We start from the raw sequence: 14,538 nt of genomic DNA on the forward strand, positions 1-14,538 counted from the left end.
TCGAACTCACGGACCGTGAGATCGTGACCTGAGCTGAAGTCGGACGCTTAACCGACTGAGCCACCCAGGCGCCCCGAACGTGGACAGATCTTTGTAATGGCCTCAACCAACTGAATATAGTAGGACCCAATGTGACCTTTGAGGCTAGATTATAAAAATGCCACATACCTCTGGTCTCCTCTCGTGGGACACCACCGCTTGAATTCAGCTTCCATGCTATGAGGAAGTTCAAAGAAGCAGCCCATGTGGAGATGCTGCAGTTGACAGTCCAAGTGAGGACTGTCAACTGCCAGACATGTAAGTGAAGAAGCCTCCAGATGATCCAAGCTCCAGCCTTTGAGTCTTTCCAGAGGCCTCAGACACCATGGAGAAGAGATGGCTGTCCCTTCTGTGCCTGGGTTAAATTCCTGATTCATAGAATCCCTAATTCTAAGCAAACTTAAATGATTGCTTTATATCTTTAAGGTTTGGGGTTTGTTACATAAGGAATATATGTGTAGTATAATTCTCTTTTAGTAAAATTAAGTAATAAGAGCAAAAATGAAATCTCTGTACATCTATCTATCTATCTACCTATCTACCTATCTATCATCTATCTATCTAAGACATCTATACAGTTGACCTTTGAACACTGCAGGGTGTTGGGGCGCCACTCTACCCACCACACAGTTGAAAATCCAAATACAATTTTTGACTCCCCCAAAGCTTAACTACCTAACTACTAATAGCCTACTGATGACTGGAAACCTTACTGATAACACAGTTGATTAACACATTCTTTATATGTTATATATATTTTATATACTATTTTCTTATAATAAGCTAGAGAAAAGAAAATGTTATTAAGAAAATCATAAGGAAGAGAGGCGCCTGGGTGGCTCAGTCAGTTAAGTGTCCGACTCGTGATCTCGGTTCAGGTTATGATCTCACGGTTTGTGAGTTAGAGCCCCATGTCAGGCTCTGAGGTGACAGCATGTTTGGGATTCTCTCTCTCTCCCTCTCTTTGCACCTCCCGCTTGCACATGCACTCCCTCTCTCTCTCTGAAAAGAAAGAAATAAACTTAAAAAAAAAAAGAAAATCATAAGAAGAGAAGATACATTTATAGTACTGTACTGTATTTACTGAAAAAAATCCATGTATAAGTGGACCAGCATAGTTGAAACCTGTGCTATCCCAGTGTCAACTATATATACAAAAACACCCCTGTACATGACACATAACTACAACAATTGTTATTGTGTTAAAATAAACATAACAAAATTTACTATTTTAACCACTTTTTGGACTTTTTAAAAAATATAATTGACACACATCATTTTAACCATTTTTAAGTGGACAGTTCTACGGCATTACGTATATGCACACTGTTGTGTAATCATCATCACCATTCACCTCCAAAACTTTTCCACCTTCCCAAACTGAAACTGTACCCATTTTAACACTAACTTCCTCCTCCCACCCTCCCTTGGCCCCTGGCAACTGTCCTTCTGCTTTCTGTCTCTATTAGTTTCACTCTTTGAGGCACCTCATACAAGTAGAATCATATAGTATTCGTCCTCTTATGACTGTATTTGTCTTCTTATGACTGGCTTACATCGCTTAGCATAATGTCTCACAGGTTCAACCATACTGTAGCATGTGTCAGTAGTTCCTTTCTTTTTAAGGGTGAATAATACTCCGTTGTATGTGTATACCACAATTTATCCACTCCTTTGTCAATGGACACTTGGGGTTGCTTCCACCCAAGTGTTGTAAACAATGCCATTGTAGCGTAACGTACAGACTTGTCGAATCACTGTTGTACACCTGACACTAAGGTAACACTGTGTATCAGCTACGCTTCAATTAAAAAAAAAAAATAACGCAATAGTAAATAATGTTGCTATGAACGTAGGTGTGCAAATATCTGTTCAAATCCCTGTTTTCAACTCTTTTGGTTATATTCCCAGAAGTAGAATCTGGGGAACATATGGTAATTGTTTTACATTTTTTGAGGAAGTACCATACTGTTTTTCATAGTGACTGTACTGTTTTACATTCCCACCAGCAGTACCTAATAGTTCCAATTTCTCCACATCTTAAACAATACTTGCTATTTTGGAATTTTGTTTTTTATTTTTTTATAACAGCCACCCTAGTAGGTGTAAAGTGGTATCTTATTGTGAGATCTCATTTTAAGCATTTTTTAAAATGTTTATTTTTGAGAGAGAGAGAGAGAGAGAGAGAGAGTACGAGTGGCAAGGGGCAGAGAGACAGGGAGACAGAGAGTCCCAAGCAGGCTCTATGCTGTCAGCACAGAGCCCGATGGGGCTTGAACTCACAAGTTGAAATCCTGACTTGAGCTGAAATCAGGAGCCGGATGCTTAACTGACTGAGCCACCCGAGCGTCCCATGAGATCTTATTTTCATTTTCATTTCCCTAATTATTATTAATGTTGAGTATCTTTTCATGCGCTTACCGGTCATTTGTATATTTTCTTTGCAGAAATAGCTATTTAAGTTCTTTGCCCATTTTTAAATTGGGGTTTCTGTTTGTATATAATCTTTTAACTGTATATATCCATGAACAAGGCAGAGGCAGAGAAAAACAGCCAACAGTGTTACCTCAGAGAGTGTGTGCTGGGAATAAGGAGACCAGGAAAAGTGAGTCCTCTTTGCCTTTTATGTCGTGTATTGCCATTGTTTTTCACTTGTCACCAACATGTGTCATTAATTGAATAAAGAAAAAAATTAAAGAAATGATCAATACAATGTCATTTTGCTTAAGTATCTTAAAATATCTGACTTGAGGTTTTTTGGTTTTTTTCTTAAATAGTACAGCCAAGAAAATGAAAGTCTTGAGCTGACCCTCGAAGCAAATTTCATAGGTAGTATTTCAATAATGAGAAGAAAACTTCATTGTTCTCGCTGAAGATCCTTGGCCTGCCTTTCCCCTTCTCTCCCCTCCTCCCTTCTGGAAAGAGCTCAGACTAAGAGAGGAGCCTGTCTCTCTTTAAAGAGAGTATTTGTTTCCATGGTAACTTGCCTTCTTCATCTTCAGAGTTGTAAACTGGGAAATTCTATTACAGGCTTACCCAGGCAGTTGCTTTTGAAATGGTGTCTGATATTAGCTATTTGTTTCATTCACCTTTGCTGCTCAGGAATCTTTTGAATTTGGTGATTCTGTTTCTATCAAATGAAGGAAGTAAAATAAAGCAATATGAGCTGATTATAATCGGTCTGATTGGGCCTGCTGTGCATTGTCGTCAGGAACTGTCTGTCGCTGGCTGTGTTGGTGACTATGTGATGTGTGAGGCCCAGGCCCACCTCCGCACTGATGCCCGCCAGTGGAGCCCAGCACACAGAGCTGCTTGGGGATGCCCTGCAAGGTCAGCTGGAGAAGAAACAGAAACTACCTCTGTGGTCAAAAAATGATGTCTTGTTAATGGATTTCATGTCTTATCTATGAGATTCTGATATGGGCAGGTGGAGTTATTACACTCCTGCTGTGAAAGCAACTGTAGTTCAAATAGGTGCAAATAAAGCCAGTAACCAAATTATCTGAGGCTGGTGATTTTCATTTCTGTAGTAGCACCTATGCTTGGAAAGCTTCAATTATTGACTCTTGGAATAGAAGGTTTTTAAGGTTTATAGTCCACTGTGATTGCTATGCATGAAATCTATATGGTTTTTAATCTTTCTGAACCCTCAAACAAATGACATGTAAATCAGTTTACAGACAGAAAATCTCTTGAAAGCACCTTTTCTACTCAGGAAACTCAGCTACTTTATTTCATAGGAAAGCAACTTCATGAGATGATACTGGAAAAATGACATTCTATTGGTTTTCCTTTCTTTAAAAAAGCTAATTGCTAATCAACAGTTTACCTCCAGCTTCTAAACAGAGTTCTTAGGTGACATATCAGTATTTAAAAATATTTAGATTGGGATGATGAAAAAGTTCTGGAAATGGAACGTTGTAAAACAATGCAAATGTACTTAATGCTACTGAACTGTACGCTTAAAAATGGTAAAATGGTTAAAATGGCAAACTTCATGTCATGTGTATTTACCACAGTGAAAATAGTATTTAGAATTTTCCAATTGGAAAATACAAAAGTTTTTGCAATTGCTAAAGAGAAGTACATTAAAACACAATTATCTGAGTCTTAGACTCCTAGCTTTTTTTACCAACTTTTTTGATTCATAATTCAAAAATTAAAAAAATGTATATATTTAAGGTGTACAACTTGAGGTTTTAATACATGTGTATATTGTGAAATGATCACCACAATCAAACTAATTTTTTTAAGTATTAATAATGTCTTTTCCTTTTATAAAATAATGTTTATTTTTGAGACAGAGAGAGAGAGAGAATGAATGAGGGAGGGGCACAGAGAGAGGGAGACAAAAGATCAGAAGTGGGCTCTGCACTGACAGTAGAGAGTCCGACGCAGGACTCGAACTCAGGAGCCATGAGATCATGACCTGAGCTGGAAGTTGGATGCTTAATGGACTGAGCCACCCAGGCGCCCCAAGCTACTTAAGATATCTATCATCACATAGTTGTCATCTTCTTTTTGTGTGTGTGTTGGGTGTGGTAAGAACTCTTAAGAACTACACTCTTCACAAGTTTTAAGTATACAATACATATTCTTAACTACAGTCACCATGCTGTACATTATTAGATCTCCAGAATTTACTCATCTTGCCTGAAAGTTGTACCTTTTGACTAACGTCTCTTTATTTTCCCCATCTCCCTTAAGGCCCTGGCAACAACCATCCTACTTTCTATTTCTGTGAGTTTGACTATTTTAGATTCCATGTGTAAATGAGATGATGAAGTATTTGTCTGTGTCTGGCTTATTTTGCTTAGCATTATGTCCTTCAGGTTCATCCATGTTGTTGCAAATGGCAGAATTTCCTTCTTTTTCAAGGCCAAATAATATTCTATTGTACACACTCTCTCTCTTTCCCTTTCTCTCTCTCCACATTTTCTTTGTTCATTCAGTTGTTGACATTTAGGTGTTTCCATGCTTTGGTTACTGTGAATAGCCAAATATCTGTGGGAGTACAGATATCTTTTTGAGATTTGGGCTCCTCACTTTCTAGGAAGCTTTCCTTCATCCTTAAACTCAGGCTCCTCAGAAAATTCCAAATTTCAGTTTCTTTCATCATTTTCAGTTCTGAAGCATTTAAAATGCTTTCATTTGCCCATGAAAGATGATAAAAGTACTATGTTCAGTAGCCCCTACCCCTACAGACATATTTGTACTACTCTGTTCCCAACTCATGCCTTGGAGGAGTCTGCTGTCTCATAAGGATCATCAAAGGACATAAACGATCCCAGAATTGCAAGGGATCTCTGTGGCCACCTCAACTGCTGTCCTGCCAAAGTAGGCTTTCCTCTCTGGCATCTCTGACAGGTGGACAGTTTTTGCCTACTTCCAGTGATGAACAGCTCTTCACCTCATAGGCTGCCCACTCTACCTTTGATCAGTCTCACTTACCACACGGTTGGTGGATAGTTTGTCTTGGCCCTGTGTCAGGCACTGGAGACACCAAAGGGAACAACATGAATGTGGTCCTGCTCTCATAAAATTTACATTAGAATGTTTTTCTGTTGTTTAGGCTGAAATCTTGTTCCTTTACCTGAAGGTCACTTGCTCTAATTATGTCTGCAGTCATAAAGAGTGCATGATGCCACTAGTGAGGGCCTGCCATGGGCGGCCCAGTGCCAAGAGCCCTGGTGGCTTCATTTCTTTTACTCTTCACAGAAATCCTATGAAGCAGAGACCATCACTGTGTCCATTTTGCCACTGAAGAAACTAAGACTTAAATGGTTATGTATCTTGGGGCGCCTGGGTGGTTAGTCAAGCATTCGGCTTCTGATATCAGCTTAGGTCATGATCTAGCAGTCGTGAGATTGAGCCCCACATCAGGCTCTGTTCAGCACAGAGCCTGCTTGGGATTCTCTCTCCTCCTTTCTCTCTCTCCCTCTCTCTGCCCTTCCTCTCAAAATAAATAAATAAATAAAAGTTATGTATCTTGCCTCACTAAGGTCATATGGTTACTATCTGTTTCTGCATTTGTATTCACTCATGCATTTATCAAACACTGGTTGGGAATCTACTGTGCAACTACGTGGCAGTGGAGAAAAACTTGGTGGTAGCTGTCCTAAAGAACTCATGGACAGGGGTGCCTGGGTGGCTCAATCGGTTGAGTGTCTGACTTATGCACAGGTCATGATCTCGCTGTCCATGAGTTCAGGCCCCGCGCTGGGCTCTGTGTTGACAGCTCGGAGCCTGGAGCCTGTTTCAGATTCTGTGTCTCCCTCTCTCTCTCCCTCTCCCCCGCTCATGCTCTGTCTCTCTCTGTCTCTCTCTCTGTAAAAGATAAATAAACATTAAAAAATTTTTTTTAAAGAACTCACGGACAAATGGGGGAAGATATCAAGCAAACGAACAGGTATAATGCAGTGCACTGGGCTGTGCTCTGGTGGTGATGACAACTTGGAGGAAGGTCTCTCATTGAGTCTACGGGTCCAATCAGGCTCCTGATCAATGCAGCCAGCCCCTGCTGGTTTCTGTAACACATCTGGCCCTCCAATCCACCCATCACCTGTACCCTGAGTGATCTGTTCAAACCGTGAATCATTTTTGTCATATTCACTCATTTCTTTGTTCAGCGGACAAATATTTTTGAGTGCATACTTTGTTAGCTTCTGGTAAATAAATCAGATATGGTCAGCACATTTACAGAGTTTGTAAGGTAGGTAAGAAAAGGATATAGGCAGATGAATAGGATTATTAAAAACCAAACCAAACCATACAATCATGGAGGGAAACAGTTTAACAGTTTCTCAAAAAGTTAAGCATAAAATTACCATATGACCAGCAATTCCACTCCTAGGTATATACACCCAAAGGAATTGAAAACAGGTACTCAAATACCTGTATACAAGTGTCTGTAGCAGCATTATTCACAATAGCCAAAAATTGGAAACCCAAATGTCCATCAGTGGAAGAATGGAGAAAGAAAACATGGTAGTATCTATACAATGGAAATTTACTTAATCATGTAAAGGAGCTGAACAGAAGCTAGGCACAAAATATTACATATCATACAATTCTTTTTATATGAAATATCGAGAATAGGTAAATCCATACAGACAGAAAACAGATTGATGGTTGCCTGCAGCCACGAGTTGGGAAGAATAGAGAATGACTGATAATGGTACAGGGTTTTCTTTTGGGATGATGAAAATGTTTTGAAACTAGACAGAGGTGGTGGTTGCACAACACTGAATGTAGTAAATGCCACTGAATTATATACTTTAAAATTGTTAATTTTCTGTTCTGTGAATTCCACCTAAAAAAAAAAAAAACAAAAACCCCCAAAACCCCAGAAAAACGTAACAAAGGAGCCTACTGGGATCAAGGAAGGATTCTCCCAGGAAGCACAGTTTAAGCTGAGACCTAAAGGTCCCAGCTGAGCAAGAGTTAGCTGGGAGCAGGTTGTTGAGAACATGCCACTGGCAAGAAGTGGGTGTGGATGGAGCTGAAGGGGAAAACAGTGGCCAGATGAGGTAAGGATTTGTAGGCCTATAAGTGTCTCAGATCTTATCGTAAATGCCATGGGAAATCTACTGAAGAGTTTTAAGCCAGGGACAGTTACAGTAGTCTACATGTTATGACTTTTGATTTCTGCAGGAATGGATGGCAGGGGAATACGAGGAAAGGAGGGATGCAGGAAGAATGCAACGCAAAACAGTGACTTGGACGAAGGCTCCCTGGGGCTGCCAATTGGTCCATATCCCCCCAGGGACATACCTGTCACCATGACCTTGACCCTTCTCAGTTTCTCTGGCCCACCTCACCCTGTCCACCTCACAGCCTCTGCTCCAGCCCTAAGGAAGGACTCTTGGTCTTGAACCTCAGGAGTTCAAGAGGTACTGTAGTCTAAGGGTTGCCTGGGTGGCTCAGGTCATGATGTCACGGTTCATGGATTTGAGCCCTGCCTGCATCGGGCTCTGTGCCCATGGCTCAGAGCCCGGAGCCTGCTGTGGATTCTGTGTCTCCCTCTCTCTTTGCCCCTCCCCTGCTCATTCTCTCTCTTTCAAAAATAAATAAACATTAAAAAAAAAAAGAGGTACCACAGTCTCTTTCACTTGAGGCCACTGAACATTGTGCTTCTATTCTGAAACATTTCCCCGTAATATTTGCTTGGCCAACTTCTCTCCAACCTTCAGTATTCAGCCAAGGCATCCCTTCTCTCCAGATGTGGTTCTGGCCCCAGGCTACTATATATAGGGCCCCCCTTCAGAATTCCCTTTAGTACTCTGACCTAATTCTATGATGGCACATATCACAATGGGTGGCAGTTGCCTATTTTACCCCTTTGTTTTTTTTCCATTAACTTATGAATGCCTTAAGGCAGAGACTCATTTGTCCTGATGCCTCGCATCATACACTAGGATAGATGAATTCTTTCACGAGAAAGGAGTCAGCACTCAAGATGGCTCCCCTCGAGGTCTCCTTTGAGTTTTCGGTTAACATCATTCCTTTTTCTCTCTGAAAATCTCCATTCCCACCCTCCCCACAGATACTATCCCTTGTTGAAATGCTTCTTTCCATTTTTCAGAATATCTACATTCTTATACAATATTAATCATAGTTCCACAGACTTCTCAATGGTGAACAAGCCTCTCACCGTTGCTTTTGTTCATAGAGAGCACAGAATCGAAAATGCTGACATATTTTTCAGTAGGAAATTTTTCAGTGTGAAAATTTTTCATATTTTCCTTCCTTTTTCATGACACTTCTAGCTCTTTAATCTGAACACTAGCAATTCACAAATAACTTATTTTTAAGTAAAGATGTATTATTCTAATGGACATTTCACCCTCATTTTGCAAGTACTGGTCAAGTTTTTACTCTTGAGAATCCAATTTTTAGAAAATAATGCGCCTGGGTGGCTCAGTTGGTTAAGTATCTGACTCTCGATTTTGGCTTAGATATTGATCTCATGGTCATGAGATTAAGCCCCGCGTTAGGCTCTGCACTGGGCATGGAGCCTGCTTAAGATTCTCTCTCTCCGGGGGTGCCTGGGTGCCTCAGTTGGTTGAGCATCTGATTTCAGCTCAGGTCATGATCTCATGGTTCATGAGTTTGAACCCCGCATTGGGCTCTCTGCTGTCAGCACAGGGCCCACTTAGGATCCTCAATCCCCTTCTCTCTCTGCCCCTTCCCCACCCATCCTCCCTCCCCCTCCTCTCTCTCAAAAATAAATATTAAAAAAAATTCTCTCTTCCTCTGCCCCTCCCCCTCTCATGCACGCGCTCTCTCTCTCAAAATAAAAATAAAATATATTAATTTCAGTGTTACTCAGGACCTTATACGTTTCCTGAAAACATTCACCTATTATATCCCTGAGTGATGTTCAGACTTCAGCATAATGTTAAGAGCCCAAGCTGCTTATACTGAGTCCCACCTCTGCCATGCTCTAGCTACCGAACCTCAAGCAAATTATTTCACCTCCCCATGCTTTTGTGCCCTCATCTGTAAACTGGGGATAACAATGGTACCTACCTTAGAGGTTTTGTGAACATTGGACAAGTTAACGCTTATAATACACTCGGAATAGTGGCTGGAATTTGCAGCAGCAACAAATACCTTCTAAGGAAGGGAAAACAGAACAGGAGTTGCTGTGCATACTACAACAGCTGAGAGAGATCTCCTGTCTGCACAGCTCCACCTGCTTCTTTCTGCTTTATGTGCAGAGTAGGGACAGGCTGGAGGTACCTGCCTGGGTGGTGAACTCCAGCAATACACCCCACTGTGAAACACATCTTTCTAAAGCCACAACAGCCTTAGGGACCTTGGTCTGGTTGTCATGGTAACTTCCCACTTATCAAACTGATTAAAAAAAAAAAAAAGCATTCTTTTGAATGCCTAGACTGAATCATCCCCTACCGAAAGAAAAAGAAACAACATTCTTGATAGCATAGCTTTAACTTAATTTTCATATTAAAGACTTAATTGATAAGAAAAAGCTAGACAGTCTGAGGTCTAAATCTAAGCTAAATCTAAGACAGTCTGAGGAAAACTTAAAAAATGGAAAATACTTCTTCGCTTTTTTCTTTAGCTAAGCAAAATCAACATGACTGAACCATTGCTACTTTTTGACTCTATCAACTTTCTGATTAACCTTTAGTGAGCATTTATGCCCCGTTTGCCTCAAAAAGTAGAAGCAGTTTTTAATTCTATAAGAATAAAAGGGAATTAAATACGGGATTAAAGAATATAAGAATAAGAATCCCTTATAAGAATAAGGGATTAAAATCCAGACTAGCAACCATGTAGAGGATGTAGATGGCCTAGATGTCATCTACTTGGCACATGTGTTACTCAGGGGACAAGATATGGAGGCAGACACCTCCTTGGGGTTGGGCAAGGATTGAGAAAGGAAGGATCAGCAAACTCCACTAAAGGTCAGGAAGGTGGTTCAGCCAGGCAGGTGGAGCTTGGTGCCCAGTAGAAGGTAACTGGCCATTCAGGAAAGCAGCTGACCTTGGAAAGTTCTAGCAGGGTATCATGGGCTACAGTATGGAACACCTGGCAAGAGACCATATTTGGATGCCAGATAGGCAGGGAATTGGACACCCTGAGTTGGATCAGCTGCTAACATTATTTGATGGTGGTGTTGACGGAATTAGGGCCTACAATCGGCAAGATCAAGGCAGGACTCCAGTCCTAAAGGGAAGCTGTTATCCTATCAGGGCATAAGCTCAGAGCCAGATGGGCAGTAAGGGGAAACCTTATGTTGAGTCCCTGAGTGGCCCACAGTCCCAGTGTGTGGACAGGACTGAGCCAAGTCACATGGAGGATCATGGCAGAGATACAGTAGTAGGAAGAGGCTCTCCCTGACTGATGGTATCAGTTAGGCATACTATCTGCTCCAAGTGGCTGGAAATCCAAGTTGCTGTGGCTTGCTGCATCGGGACATTTACTAATTAACAAGAAGTCTGGAGAGTGTGATCTCAGGGCTGATGGGGCAGCTCATCAAGGTCATTCCCATCCTTTGCTCCATCACCCTTACAGGTGGGCTTTTTGTCACCATCACATGATGGCTCTATGTATGTATTAGGTCCTCACAGTGTCCTAAGCAGGAAGGACAGATGGGAGCAAAAGTCTGTCTGAAAAAAGAAGTCTGAAAAAAGACTTTTTCAGGAGCCCCTCAGCAGTCTTCTGCCCACTGGCCCCATGTAGGTGACTCAGCCACCCCAACCTGTAAAGGCAGCTCAAAATGCAAATCTCTTGTTTCCAGCCGCCACAGAGGCAAGGGAGAGGGCTGGTAAAGATGGGAATCTTTTTTACATAAATCTTCCTTTTAAATCTTTTTCTTCCTTCCTTTTTCCCTTAATTTGAGCAGCACCCTAGATGCCCCTTCCCTCTCCCTTGTCAGAAGAATATCAAATTGCTTTGACTCCTTTTAGGAAAAAATGGTGTTGATTTCTTATGGACAGTTCATCCCTCTGAGACTGACCAATCCTTATTCTTTAGGGTCAGGTGTTAGAACATGTGAGCCTTGCACCACAACTTGTAGCCCACAGTGAGGTGCGGCACGAACAGCTGGACAGATGGCAGCCCCAGAGAATACTACCCTACATTCTTTGTCTTGGACAACTGCCAGACTCTCATGGGCCAAGGAGAGTCAATTTCAGGCCGTTGAGTTTTTGACTTCTTCCCCTCAGCCCAGTCTATGTCCTTGGACAGAAAAGGCCTAAGCATATAACAATTAAACAATTAAAAAAAAAAAAAAAGTATGTAACTAAAAGATGAGTTCTCCCAGAGTAAAATGTTCCAGAAAACAGTTGAGCAAGAAGACCATTATAGGGTCTTCTGACCTGGAGGTGTCAGCCTTCCGAGGATGAACATACTACAGAACTGGGTATATCTTGGGGAGAAATGTAGAGGCCACTGGGCAGCTAGACTGGAATAAAGACATAGACATATCATATTCATGAATCAGAAGTTTTACTTCACTTGTGCCTCTTCTAAAGAAGTTGCTGGATGACATAGCATAGCCACAGGATGACAGCTCAGAACTGGCCTGGAGAGCACCAAGTTTGTATGGGAGCTCAGGGAATTGTACTGGGTGTCTACAGAATGATGGCTTCAGAGAGTAAATAGATCTGCAACTGTTTGAGAATATGAAAAATTATTAATAGGTGTGGGTGATGAATCTGTTGGAGCATTCATTTTTAAAGGTGATAAATCTAGCTCTTCCTTGGCATTGCCTGTGGAGGTGGCAACCATCTCCTACTTGGTATCACGGCTGCCCTCAGACCTCTGGTGAAGTACTAGGTCATTAAAAAGAGGACCAAGAAGTTCATCTGGCACCAGACTGATCTATCAGAATGAAGCACAACTGGTGGAAACCCAGAGGCATGTGGGTGTGCATAGGGTGTGCAGAAAAATCAAGGGCCAGATCTTGATGCCCAGCATTGGTTAGGGGAGCAACAGGAAAACAAATAACATGCTGCCCAGTGGCTTCTGTAAGTTCCTAGTGTTAGAAATAAGCCCATCAACCCAATCAAAGGAGGGACACAGAGTCTCGGAGCACAGTGAAGTGAGGCTTTAATCAACATTCTTGCAAGAGCAGGTGTCTAACAGGCACACTTGGGCCAGTTATAGCAATTTATTTCTTAGCCTGAGTCCCTCCCCTGGTTCCTCATTGGCTGAGTACTACAGAGGTTACAGCCTTACCCTGATGTCATCTATGTCCACATAAGGCAAAAAGTAGTCTGATTAGAACAAATGCACATTCCCGGAGGTGATGCAGAGACTTTCAGTCTCTCCTCCCTTTGTTCTCTGGCACATGCTTATTGTAAAGCCCATGAAAAGAAGCCCGCAAAACAGAGAGGGAAAGAACAAGGAAGTGTCTAAGAGTTTGGGACTCCATTGTGGCCGGGGGTTCATACATATTTCCAATAGGTTGTTAAACCTGTTGTTAATTAGACAGCACAGCTTTTATTTGGTATTTCTGAAAATGAATCATCTCCCCTACTTCTCACACTAGTCCATAATGTGAGGGAGCTTGAAGTGCTGCTAATGTGCAACAAATCTCACTGTGCAGATTGCTCACCATGTCTCCCCCCAGAACTGCAAAGCCATTGTGGAAAGAGCAGCTCAGCTGGCCCTCAGAGTCACCAGTCCCTATGCCGGGCTGTGCAGCAAAGAAAATGAACAGACAGCTTATGTGCATGTTGTATTTGTGTTAATAAAACCATAAAACTACCAAAAAAAAAAAAAAAAAGTGATCATCTATCGACAAATGAAAAAAAGTACTAGGAGAAACAAATGGTTTTAAGAGAAAGGCAATATAATTACAGTCAGACCTTACTTGGCTTAGTTGTGAACACTAGTTATATAGTCATAATGCAATACTGAGTGATTTGATCCAAAATTGATCTAACTATATTGGGATGAAAGGGTAGGGGAAATGGGAGAGGTGTGCATAAATTGGTTAAATCCTCCACTACAATATGAAGTCGAAATTTTGGTGTGCAGAATTCAAAAGTAAATAGCAGTATAAACATATTATTTACAAGCATGGGGTTGTTAAAAAAGAAACAGACCCCAAAGGGAGTCACCTGTGCTAAGCCCCATTTCAGCATAATGGGTTAATACCTAACCTAACTGTGGTTGTTGTCTCTCCCAGGAGTGGAATTTGGAACCAATCTGTCAGAAATTCCTGGTCAACACTAGGGAGTTAATCTGCATAATAGACTCCTGCCCTTCCCCCTAGGGAAAGTGACGTTGCCTGAAATAACCCTTTTTTATTTTTTTTTTTTTTCAATTTTTTTTTTTTCAACGTTTTTTATTTATTTTTGGGACAGAGAGAGACAGAGCATGAACGGGGGAGGGGCAGAGAGAGAGGGAGACACAGAATCGGAAACAGGCTCCAGGCTCCGAGCCATCAGCCCAGAGCCTGACGCGGGGCTCGAACTCACAGACCGCGAGATCGTGACCTGGCTGAAGTCGGACGCTCAACCGACTGCGCCACCCAGGCGCCCCGAAATAACCCTTTTTTAAAAATGACTTCCTTGTCCATACCCCCTTCTGGCTATAAAAGCCTTAAATTTTGTAGAGCTCCTCAAAGCTCCTTTCTACTTGCTAGATGTGATGTTGCTCAATTCATGAATTGCTGAATAAAGCCAATTAGATCTTCAAATCTACTCAGCTGAAAATGGATTTTAACAAGGTAAATACACTGATAGTGAGAGGTGGGGCAAAAGTTGCTCATTTTGCTGGAAGATAAATTTGATTTTGAAACTAGGTGCACATATTACCTTAAAAAATTAAAATCCATCTGTAAAATGCATTTAAAAAGTCAGGCAAATTGTTAATTACTTGCTGAGGTGTATTCTGCTTCTTTGCTCTTGAAGCTCGCACCACCCCCTCCCCAACCTGTGGTCAGGCCACCATGGATGTGCTATACAATCAAGACCCTTAATGAGCTGACCCAGCAGGCAGAAATGGAGGAGGCGTCAG

General features: G+C 41.6%; 1 long non-coding RNA gene across 2 annotated transcripts; it reads left to right on the plus strand.

Annotated features, from left to right (window-relative positions):
- The first annotated feature begins 190 nt into the window (after positions 1-190).
- Positions 191-8,096, plus strand: LOC145715496 (uncharacterized). 2 transcript variants are annotated; one of them, XR_014137708.1, is made up of 2 exons: positions 191-2,644; positions 7,693-8,096. It is a non-coding gene; the product is annotated as an uncharacterized LOC145715496 (long non-coding RNA). The 2 variants fall into 2 exon arrangements; XR_014137707.1 differs by lacking the exon at positions 191-2,644 and adding an exon at positions 2,652-3,369.
- The last annotated feature ends 6,442 nt before the right edge of the window (positions 8,097-14,538 follow it).

The sequence above is a fragment of the Panthera onca genome, chromosome B2 (assembly GCF_046562875.1).
Source record: "Panthera onca isolate mPanOnc1 chromosome B2, mPanOnc1 haplotype 2, whole genome shotgun sequence".
Classification (NCBI taxonomy): domain Eukaryota; kingdom Metazoa; phylum Chordata; class Mammalia; order Carnivora; family Felidae; genus Panthera; species Panthera onca.